Consider the following 11690-nt stretch of genomic DNA (forward strand, 5'->3'; position numbering starts at 1 on the left):
CTAAGTACCTGCTAGGCTTAGGAGACAAAGATAGTGTAACAATGGAGACAGCAAGAGACAAAACGAGACTGTGGTAGCAGTACGAGCTTCGAGCCAGCAGACTGGGTGTCTTCTGACAACACTACATTTCAAGAATATATTCAACCATTAAAATAAATAAACTACTGATACTTGCAATATCATTGGTGAATCTCAAAATCATTATGCTGAGCTCAAAGAAGCCAGACAAAAAAGACTACACGCTGTATGATTTCATTCATATGAAATTCTAGAATAGAGAAAACTAATCTACAGTGATAGAAAACAGCTTTGCGTTTGCCTCGGGTGGGAGTGGGAAGGATTGACTGCAAATGGCATGAGAAACTTTTTGGGGTGATGAAAATATTCTGTCTTGATCGTGGTGATGGTTATACAGGTGTATCCATTTGTCAAAATTCATCAAACTGTATAAACATTAAGTTCTGCTGTGAAGACATTTTTCAGACGCAATGAACGTCCCAAGTCAGCTTACCTTAAAATAGGGAGATTATCCTTGGTGGGCCGACATAATCATGTGAGCCCATAAAAGGGACAGGGCTCTTCCCAGCAAGAGAGATTCAAAGTATGAGTTCTCCATTGCTGACTTTGAAGATGAGGGTGTATACATCAAGGACTGGAATCTTGGGGGCCACCTTAGGATTCTCTCGTACCATTAAGAAAAATAAAAACTTCCCAAAATTGCACAATTTCAAAGCCATTAAGCCAAATTAATAGTAACTATTATGTTACACTATTTCTACAGGTTGTGGCTCTTTAGCTTATAAACTAAACATTGGTAAGGATTAATCTTCAATTATGAAATATTTGAGTTATGTGCCATTTTCATGTCGGAATCCCTCAAAGAAAAGGTAACTTGCCTGTGTAGGCTGCCTTGATGGAGAATCTCTTTACATAGGATGTTCTTTTTTTTTTTTTTTAATTTTTATTGTGCTTTAAGTGAAAGTTTATAAACCAAGTCAGTCTCTCATACAAAAACTAATATACGCCTTGCTGTATACTCCTAGCTGCTCTCCCTCTAATGAGACAGCACACTCCTTCCCTCCGCTCTGTATTTTTTTGTCCATTCAGTCAGCTTTTGACCCCCTCTGCCCTCTCATCTCCCCTCCAGACAGGAGCTGCCCACATAGTCTCATGTGTGCCCTTGATCCAAGAAGCTCACTCCTCATCAGTATCATTTTCTATCCCATAGTCCAGTCCAATCCCTGTCTGAAAAGTTGGCTTTGGGAATGGTTCCTGTCTTGGGCTAACAGAAGGCCTGGGGACCATGACCTCTGGGGTCCCTCTAGTCTCAGTCAGACCATTAAGTCTGGTCTTTTTACGAGAGCTTGAGGTCTGCATCCTCCTGCTCTCCTGCTCCCTCAGGGATTGTCTGTTATGTTCCCTATCTAGTTCTTCTGGTCCGAGGCTGATGTAGTCTCTGATTTATGTGGCCCTTTCTGTCTCTTGGGCTCATAATTACCTTGTGTCTTTGGTTTTCTTCATTCTCCTTTGCTCCAGGTGGGTTGAAACTAGTTGATGCATCTTAGATGGCTGCTTGCTAGCGTTTAAGACCCCAGACGCCACTCTCCAAAGTGGGATGCAGAATGTTTTCTTAGTAGTTTTTATTATGTCAATTGGCTTAGATGTCCCCTGAAACCACAGTCCCCAAACCCCCACCCCTGCTACGCTGGCCTTCGAAGCATTCAGTTTATTCAGGGAACTTCTTTGCTTTTGGTTTAGGCCAGTTTTGCTGACCTCTCCTGTATTGTTGTCTTTCCCTTCACCTTAAATAGTTCTTATCTACTGTCTAATTAGTGAGAACCCCTTTCCCTTCCTCCCTTCCCACTCTCATAACCACCAAAGAATATTTTTTTCCCTGTTTAAACTGTTTTTCAAGTTCTTTTAATAGCGGTCTCATACAATGTTTACTCCTTTGCAGCTGATTGACTAATTTCACTCAGCATAATGCCTTCCAGATTCCTCCATGTTATGAAATGTTCCACGGATTCATCATTGTTCTTTATCAAAGCATAGTATTCCACTGTGTGAATATACCATAATTTATTTATCCATTCATCTGTTGATGAGCACCTTGGTTGATGTTCTTATTCTTGTTTTTGAAAAATAAATCACTGAATATATGAAAGGACTTGAAAAGGGAGGAAAAATCAACACAGAAGAGGGAGCTGAGAATGCTTACCATCCTCAGAATCCTACTAAACAAAGGAAGAACTATTTATAAGAGATGAAAACATTTTTGCAGGTGCAGACTGCCTGACTTCAGTGACCACTAAGGTAAATTGTCGTCTATGTGACTGGAGTTCTTAGTGCTCCTCACAGAAGTTTTAGCCCAAAGCACATTCAGGATGTGCTGTCTCCTTCAACCTCCTAGAACCTGAAGTATCGGAACAATAATGTACGTGTGTGTGGTGGCAGGGGGAACCTTCAGTGAAACAAGCAGCTCAGCACCTGGTGCTTGTTCTGTAGCTGACCCATTTCCCCGTCTTTCCACCTTCCTGTTTGCTTCAGCTATCTCCCTGGCTTTGGTACCTTAGTTTATCTTCTCCAGTTGTGAACACAGTACTTACTCTGCAAGCTCAGTGCTGACTTCTTGTCTCTTGGACTGGCTTTGCTCGTAGTGTGGGTCTTGCTCTTAACCCCTCTCTCTGGTCTTCAAATCCTCACTTAGGAACTGCCACCACGAGCAACCCACCAGACCCCTGCTCTGGCCCCTGAGGGCCAGGAGGAGGAGCAGAGATAGGGGGCCCTTTACAGAGGAGCAATGGTGTATGAGATAGATAAGACAGGTAAGTAGATATGGAAGTAGATGGCTGCCATTAAGTCCACTCCTACTCATGGAGACCTTATGTACAGCTAGCGGCATCACAACAGCTGGTATCACCCAGTGTGGTAACTCATGGTGTCACCCCCCCACCCATGGACATTCACCCGTAATAGACTATACAGAATCCTTAGTAATGTTTTCTGTACTAATGTTGCTCATAAATACTCTTCTTCCTTTCCTTTAATTATTACTTCATTATCAGAAAAGTTATTGATTTAAGTTCACAAATACTAGTTATCACAGTATTGCAGCTAAAACACCAGAAAATTTGACATCAGTGACTATAAAAACACCAGCGGCAATGAAAACAACAGCGTGTACTTGTAGCACATGCAGACGAAACCACACGATTCCAGGTATCACTGTAATTGGATAACAATGACAGCTCTGACCAGAGCTCGTTATAAGGTTCGAAAACTAAATTAGCATAGAGTTTTAGCCTTGTAGGTATATTGATACATGTAAGCTGGGCTTATGAGACATGTTTTTGTTATTATAACTAACTACAGGTATATTTTATAAGAAACAATAAATTTCTGATGAAATGCTGCACAAAAACTTTATGGACAGTCACCTGCTGCAGTCTGCACACCCCACACCTACTTGTGATGCCAACAGAATGAAACATTGCCCAGCCCTGCATCATGCTCAAGACTGCTGGCATGTTCGAGTCAGTCTTTACAGCTATTGTGCTAATTCTTCTCACTGAGGAACTCCCAAACCCTTGCTGGCCCTCTCCTTCACCAAACATGATGTCCTCCTCCAGCAATTTGATCCCTCCCTATGATGTGTCCAAAACAAGGGCGTCTGACAATGTTCTCTTGCGATCCATAAGGTTTTCATTGGCTAATTTTCAGAAGTAGATCACCAGGTCTTTCTTTCTGTCTATCTTAGTCTGGAAGAATGTTGAAACCTGTCCACCTGGGTGACCCTGCTACTATTTGAAATACTGATGGCACATCTCCCAGCATCAAAGCAATGCTCAGGTCACCACAGTAGGACAAACTGACAGATGGGTGGCAGGGTGTTTATAATAAATCCTATCAAAGCTTCCTCCAGATAGAATGGGTTGTCTTATGAAATAATGTGGTCCCTACCATCGCAGGTATTCAAGTAAACAATAAACTATTATTTGTCAGGAATATTTTAAAGGAAAGTCAAGCAAAAAGGCTTGCACTAGAGGATTGTTAAACATCCTGCCAATTCAAAAAATTCTAAGTGGCTGTGACATCAGTGGTGTGTTCAGAGAAGTCCAGGATGCAGTGAATTTGGTTTCCTTTCCTTTAGACATTGTCTTAGTCATCTAGCGCCACTATAACAGATATACCACAAGTGGAGGGCTTTAACAGAGAGAAATTTATTCTCTCACAGTCTAGGAGGCTAGAAGTCTGAATTCAGGGTGCCAGCTCAAGGGGAAGGCTTTCTTCCTCTGTCGGCTCTAGGGGAATGTCGCTGTCATCAATTTTCCACTGGCCTAGGAGCTTCTCAGTGCAGGGACCCTGGGTCCAAAGGATGCGCTGCTCCTCGCACTTCTTTCTTGGTGGTATTGAGCCTCCCCAACCAGTTGTCTCTCTGCTCACGTCTCTTTTTTATATCTCAAAAAAGACTGACTCAATGTACAACAAATCTTGTACATTGAGACCTGCCTCATTATCATAACTGTCTCTAATCCTGCATCATCGACATTATTAAAGAGAAAAAACTAAACCCGTTGTCCTCAAGTGGATTCCAACTTATAGCAACTCTGTAGGACAGAGTAGAACTGTCCCATAGAGTTTCCAAGGGGTGCCTGGTAGATTTAAACTGCCGACCTTTTGATTAGTGGACTTAGCTTTTAATCACTACGCCACCAGGGTTTCCTCATTAGTGTTATAGAGGTTAGGATTTACAACACATAGGAAAATCACATTGATGACAAAATGGTGGATATTTACATAATACTGGGAATTATGGTCTAGCCAAGTTGACACACATTTTTGGGAAACACAATTCAATCCATAACAGTCATTTATACATTTCTTCAGTTAAACAACATTTATTGAATGCCAAGAAATTCAGAACCAGTGAAGGACAGAATTGATTATATCATGAATGACATTTTTACAGTTTGTTTGCATTTTGTCCTGCAAATGATGGCAATCACAGAAGGATTTTAAGCATGAGATCAAATTGCTCAGATTTACATTTTAGAAAGCTATCTCTGGCATTCATGGAAAAACCTCATTTTTGGATTAATCATATGTATCACCTAGCAAGCAAGGTACCATGTTAAAGAACTATTTACTAAGCCGTGTGTTCAGGTTGTCTCTGAATATGTTAATTTCCTTCTCTGTGTCTTTGGAAATGTCTCCAGAAGGAAATTTTAATCAACAAATGCATATAACCTTAGGCATGTGGGATTTTAATAAAAATGCTGAAACACGGCAAGTCCCTAACCAGTTCCTTCGCACTTCCCGCCATAGACCACAGACAAAGCTGGTTCTGTATGTTCAACCTAATACAGAATCAGTCAAAGTTTAAGCAAAAAGAGACCTTAGAGATCATCAGATTCAGATATTTTATTTTACAAATGAGAAAACTGAGATCCAGTGATATTTACAAGAAGTTTCCCTAGGCATTTTCTTGATTCTTTCTCAGAATTGGGAAGCAGTGGAGCAGGTAGGAAGGGGCATGCAAGGAAATCACTTAATACCCAAGGAATTCAGAACTGGTTTGTTCTTTTACTTCAGAGTCAAAAAGGACACTCAGCTGAGAATAACAACAAAACTGAAATCTACTTGTCTCAGAACAGTTATCTATCAGTTTAGTTTTTAAATCTCGAGAATGATGTTTTAGGCTGGGTTCTCTAGAGAAGCAAAACCAGTGAAGCAGATAAATATATATATGTATGTATGTACATGTATATATATGTGTGTATATATATACATAAATACACATATACGTTTATACATATATATATGTATGGGGGGAGATTTATATCAAGGAAATAGCTTTGTAGAGGCTGGCAAGCACCGTCTGTGAGTTAGGTGGTCAGGCTGGAGGCTTCTCCTGATTTACATAGTTGCAGGGGCTCATGAACCCAAGATCAGCAGGTCAGATGGCAGGTGGCTTGGCTCGAGGGCTGCAGAGGCTGATGAATCTAAGATTGGCAGGCAATACAGTAGGCTGCTGGCTCAGGTCCCAAGAGCCAGAGGTCAGATGGTGGCGAACCAGATACAAGATCTAGAGTAAGCAAGCCAGCTTTTCCAGAATGTCCATATATATATATTGGATTTAGGCCACACCCTCAAGGAAACTCCCCTTACAACTGATTGGCTGGTCACATCAGATCACATCATGGAGGATGACTACATCATTACATAACTGCCAAACTACATCATTACTTTACTGCCAAACCACTGAGAATCAGGGCCCAGCCAAGTGGACACACAACTGTAACCATCACAAATGGTAAGTGAGTGAAAGTACGTGAAAATTCTGTGACCAAAGCTAAAATAAATCCTTTGCTGCTCTTGAAAGCTTCTGCAAGTCCTTGTTCTTTTGAGAAAAATTCACCTCCAGAGTGGCTAGATTGCTTTTTCTTTTTCTTTTTTTTCCCCCGTAAACTATTAGATATTGCCCACATTTTCCCAACTTTTTTGAAGCCTAGGTAAATCTGGGAAGCTCTTTTTTCTAGTTGAATTTAAGCCCTGCAAAATGGCAGTCTAGAATTAGATGTGAAATCCATAGACACGGGACAGTGTTTCTCCATGGGAAGCAATTTAGCAGGCACTGACAAACTTCCCAAAGTGGTAAATGGGATGTTGGTGGAGGGGCATGCTGGGCAGTAGAGGCAATCAGTGTCCATGACTCAAATAAGCCATCTTGGACTAATTGGGCCATTGCTCAAAAAACCTTCCCTCCCAACACTCAACATTCCCCTCCCAATTACTGTCTAATTTTTCAAACCTACAGAAAAATTAAAAAATGGTAAAATTAACACATATAAACCCATCACCTCAGTTGTTACCATTTTCTCCCATAGCTTTGTTTTTCCTTCTCTTTATTTCTTTGCTGAAACATTTGAAAGTAGGTTACAGATATCATGATATGTCATCCTTAAATATTTTAGCATATATCTCCTAAGAATAAGACAATTCCCCACATAATCTGAATGCTATTATTACTCCTAAACGAACATTAGTTCAATAATACAATCAGGTATGTAATCTATTAAAAAAATTTCCCTAATTGTCTCAAAAATGTACATTGCTGTTGTTAGGTGCCGTTGAGTCGGTTCTGACTCGTAGCAACTCTATGCACAACAGAACGAAATATTGCCAGGTCCTGCACCATCCTTACGATCATTGCTATGCTTGAGCCCATTGTTGCAGCCACTGTCAATCCACCTCGTTGAGGGTCTTCCTGTTTTCCGCTCACCCTGTGCTTTGCCAAGCATAATGTCCTTCTCCAGGGACTGATCCCTCCTGAAAATATGTCCAAAGTATGTAAGACGTAGTCTCTCCAACCTTGCTTCTAAGGAGCATTCTGGTTGTACTTCTTCCTAAAGGAAGAGTAGAACTGCCCCATAGGGTTTCCAAAGAGCACCTTGTGGATTTGAGCTGCCGACCTTCTGGTTAGCAGCCATAGCTCTTAATCACTATGCCACCAGGGTTTCCATATATATATACACACACATATGTACATACACACATATACATACATGTATATACATACACACATGCACTCGTGCACGAGAGAACACATGGAAACCCTGGTGGCATAATGGTTAAGTGCTATGGCTGCTAGCCAAAGGGTCAGCAGTTTGAACCCACCAGGCGCTCCTTGGGAATCCAATGGAGTGGTTCTACTCTGTCATATAGGGTCACTATGAGTTGGAATCTACTCGACAGTGACAGGTTATATGCATGTATGTATGTATACACACACACACAGGATCTTGTCAAGGTTCATGCATTGTATTTGGCTAAGTCTCTTCTGTCTTTTTCAATCTAGAATAGTCCCCACCCCTGCCTCTTGTTTTTCATAACGTTGACTTTTGTGAAGAGTGTAGGCAAGTCCTCTCGTCGAAAGCCCCATACTCAGAATTTGTCTGATTGTTTCCTCCTGATTAAATTCAGGTTAAATTGTTTGGCAGGCCATGGAGTGAGAAGACTGAAAGCCTTCAGGCAGAAGACTTCCTGGCAGAAAAGGGTGCCTCTGGGCACTTACTGGTGGAGCAAAAGAGCTTTGTTACCCTTGACCGAGCAGGGGAGAGGCTAGGCCCAAGTAAAGGCTGAGGGCCTGTCCTAAGGGGACCCAGAGGCACTTGTCCTGAGGGGGCAGAGAGGAGCCTGTACTGAGGAGGCCAAGAGGAGCTTGTCCTCAGGGGGCTGAAAGGAGCCCTGTATGGCCAGGAGGAGCTGAGAGTGCTGTCCTGAACTGAGGAAGGGCGACTTTGCCTACATGCTTCCTGATCCTGATTCCAGGTTGTAGCCTGCTGTTCCTGATCCTGAATTGTAACTTTTTATTTCCATAATAAGCCCCATAACTGTAAGTATGATCTGTGAGTTCTGTGTGGCCGTTGCAATAAATTGTTGACCCTTTTGGCTTTCTGAGCAGCACCATGGCAATCAGCAAGAACAAGCACCTTACAAAAGGTGGCCAAAAAGGAGCCAAGAAGAAAGTGGTTGATACATTTTCTAAGAAAGATTGGTATGATGTGAAAGCACCAACTATGTTTAATATAAGAAATTTTGGGAAAACACTAGTCACAAGAACTCAAGGTATAAAAATTGCATCTGATAGTCTCAAGGGTGAAGCGAGCCTTGCCAACCTGCACAGTAATGAAGTTACATTTAGAAAATTCAAGCTAATTACTGAGGATGTTCAGGGTAAAAACTGCCTGACCAACTTCCATGGCATGGATCTTACCAATGACAAAATGTGCTCCATGGTCAAAAAATGGCAGACCATGACTGAAGCTCATGTTGATGTCAAGACTACCGATGGTAATTTGCTTCATCCATTCTGTGTTGGCTCTACTAAAAAATGCAACAATCAGATTCAGAAGACTTCTTATGCTCAGCACCAAGTCCGCCAAACCCGGAAGAAAATGATGGAAATCATGCCCAGAGAAGTGCAGACAAATGACTTGAAAGTGGTCTACAAATTGATTCCAGACAGTATTAGGAAAGACATAGAAAAGTCTTGCCAATCTATTTATCCTCTCCACGATGTGTTTGTTAGAAAACTAAATGCTGAAGAAGCCCAAGTTTGAATTCAGAAAGCTCATGGAGCTTCACGGTGAAGGTAGTAGTTCTCGAAAAGCTACTGGAGAGGAGACAGGTGCTAAAGTTGAAAGAGCTGATGGCTATGAATCACCTGTTCAAGAATCTGTTTAAAATTCAGATTTTTAATGGTGACAAATAAAAGATCTTATTTGTGAAAAATAAATAAATTATTGAACCAAGCAGTGGAGTAGAGTGCCATAGGAAGGATGACTGGTGCCAGTGTTGATAAAAAGACTGGTGAGAGGAGGTACGTCTGACCTCCACCTCATAGGAATCAGTCTTGAGCTGTTGATCTTGATTCTCCTCCCCCCTTGTGAAGTTAAAGGAGGGTAAACACCTCCACACTGCCCTTAGTACAGGCATATTGTGTCATTACTGTGTCATTACTGGTTCTGTCATTGCTGATGATCCTAAGTCCGCTCTCTTGGTTGGGGTGGTTATGGCCAGATTTCCTCAGTAGTCTGAGAGGTGACATGCTAAAGTAACAGCATTTCAGCACATATTAGTAGGACTCTTGATTGAAAAATGCAGGTCACAGAGTTTTATACCTATAATCTAAAAATTATTCGAATTTACACACCAACCACTAGGGCCAAAGATGAAGAAATAGAAGATTTTTATCAGCTGCTACAGTCTGGAATTGGTCGAACATGCAATCAAGATGCATTGATAATTACTGGCGATTGGAATGCAAAGTTGGAAACAAAGAAGAAGGATCAGTAGTTGGAAAATATGGCCATGGAGATAGAAACAATGCCGGAGATCAAATGATAGAATTTTGCAAGACCAACGACTTCTTCATTGCAAATACCTGCTTTCACCAACATAAATGGCAACTACACACATGGACCTCACCAGACGGAACACACAGAAATCAAATCGACTACATCTGTGGAAAGAGACGATGGAAAAGCTCAACATCGTCAGTCAGAACAAGGCCAGGGGCCAACTGTGGAACAGACCATCAATTGCTCATATGCAAGTTCAAGCTGAAACTGAAGAAAATCAGAGCAAGTCCATGAGAGCCAAAATATGACCTTGAGTATATCCCACCTGAATTTAGAGACCATCTCAAGAATAGATTTGATGTATTGAACACAAGTGACTGCAGACCAGCTGAGTTGTGAAATGACATCAAGGACATCATCCATGAAGAAAGCAAGAGGTCACTGAAAAGACAGGAAAGAAAGAAAAGGCCAAGATGGATGTCAGAGGAGACTCTGAAACTTGCTCTTGAGCGTTGAGCAGCTAAAGCAAAAGGAAGAATTGATGAAGTAAAAGAACTGAACAGAAGATTTCAAAGGGCCTCTCGAGAAGTCAAAGTATTATAATGACATGTGCAAAGAGCTGGAGATGGAAAACCAAAAGGGAAGAACAAGCTCAACGTTTCTCAAGCTGAAAGAACTGAAGAAAAAATTCAAGCCTCAAGTTGCAATAGTAAAGGGATTCCACAGGGAAAATATTAAACGACACAGGAAGCATCAAAAGAAGATAGAAGGAATACACAGAGTCATTATACCAAAAAGAATTAGTCAATGTTCAACCATTTCAAGAGGTGGCATATGATCAGGAACCGATGGTACTGAAGGACGAAGTCCAAGCTGCTCTGAAGGCACTGGTGAAAAACAAGGCTCCAGGAATTGATGGAATATCAATTGAGATGTTTCAACAAACAGATGCAGCGCTGGAGGTGCTCACTCATCTATGCCAAGAAATATGGAAGACAGCTTCCTGGCCAACTGACTGGAAGAGATCCATATTGATTCCTACTCCCAAGAAAGGTGATCCAACCGAATGTGGAAATTACAGAACAATATCATTAATATCACACGCAAGCAAAATTTTGCTGAAGATCATTCAGAAATGGCTGCAGCAGTATATCGACAGGGAACTGCCAGAAATTCAGGCCAGTTTCAGAAGAGGATGTGGAACCAGGGATATCATTGCTGATGTTAGATGGATCCTGGCTGAAAGCAGAGAATACCAGAAGGATGTTTACCTGTGTTTTATTGACTACGCAAAGGCATTTGACTGTGTGGATCATAACAAACTATGGATAACACTGCGAAGAACGGGAATTCCAGAACACTTAATTGTGCTCATGAGAGAGATGGGGGAAATGGCCAGTGAGTGGACCAGTTGGAACACACACAACATTTATTGATTAAGTTCATCACCTTATATGGGCATGGTTTTTGGCACCCCAAAACAATTGCAACAGTAACATCAAAGATCACTGATCACAGATCACCATAACAGATATAATAATGATGAAAAATTTGGAATATTGCGAAAATTACCAAAAGGTGACACAGAGACATGAAGTGAGTGAATGTTGTTGGAAAGATGGCACTGATAGAGTTGCTCAACACAGGGTTGCCACAAACCTTCAATTTGTAAAAAACACAATGTCTGCAAATAGCAATAAAACAAGGTATGCCTGTATTAATCATTGTTACCTTTGATTCATGAGATTGCAGCTGATTTTTACTTTCTTCTTTTCTATTTTTTGTATTTTTTAGGTCTTCTACAATAAACATGTATTGCTTTTAAAA

The 11690-nt window shown here is 41.2% G+C and overlaps 1 pseudogene; it reads left to right on the forward strand.

The window, feature by feature from the left end:
- Positions 1-8468: 8468 nt before the first annotated feature.
- LOC126064100 (40S ribosomal protein S3a-like) lies at positions 8469-9256 on the forward strand (annotated as a pseudogene).
- Positions 9257-11690: the final 2434 nt, after the last annotated feature.

Source organism: Elephas maximus, chromosome 20 (assembly GCF_024166365.1).
Source record: "Elephas maximus indicus isolate mEleMax1 chromosome 20, mEleMax1 primary haplotype, whole genome shotgun sequence".
In the NCBI taxonomy this organism is placed as follows: domain Eukaryota; kingdom Metazoa; phylum Chordata; class Mammalia; order Proboscidea; family Elephantidae; genus Elephas; species Elephas maximus.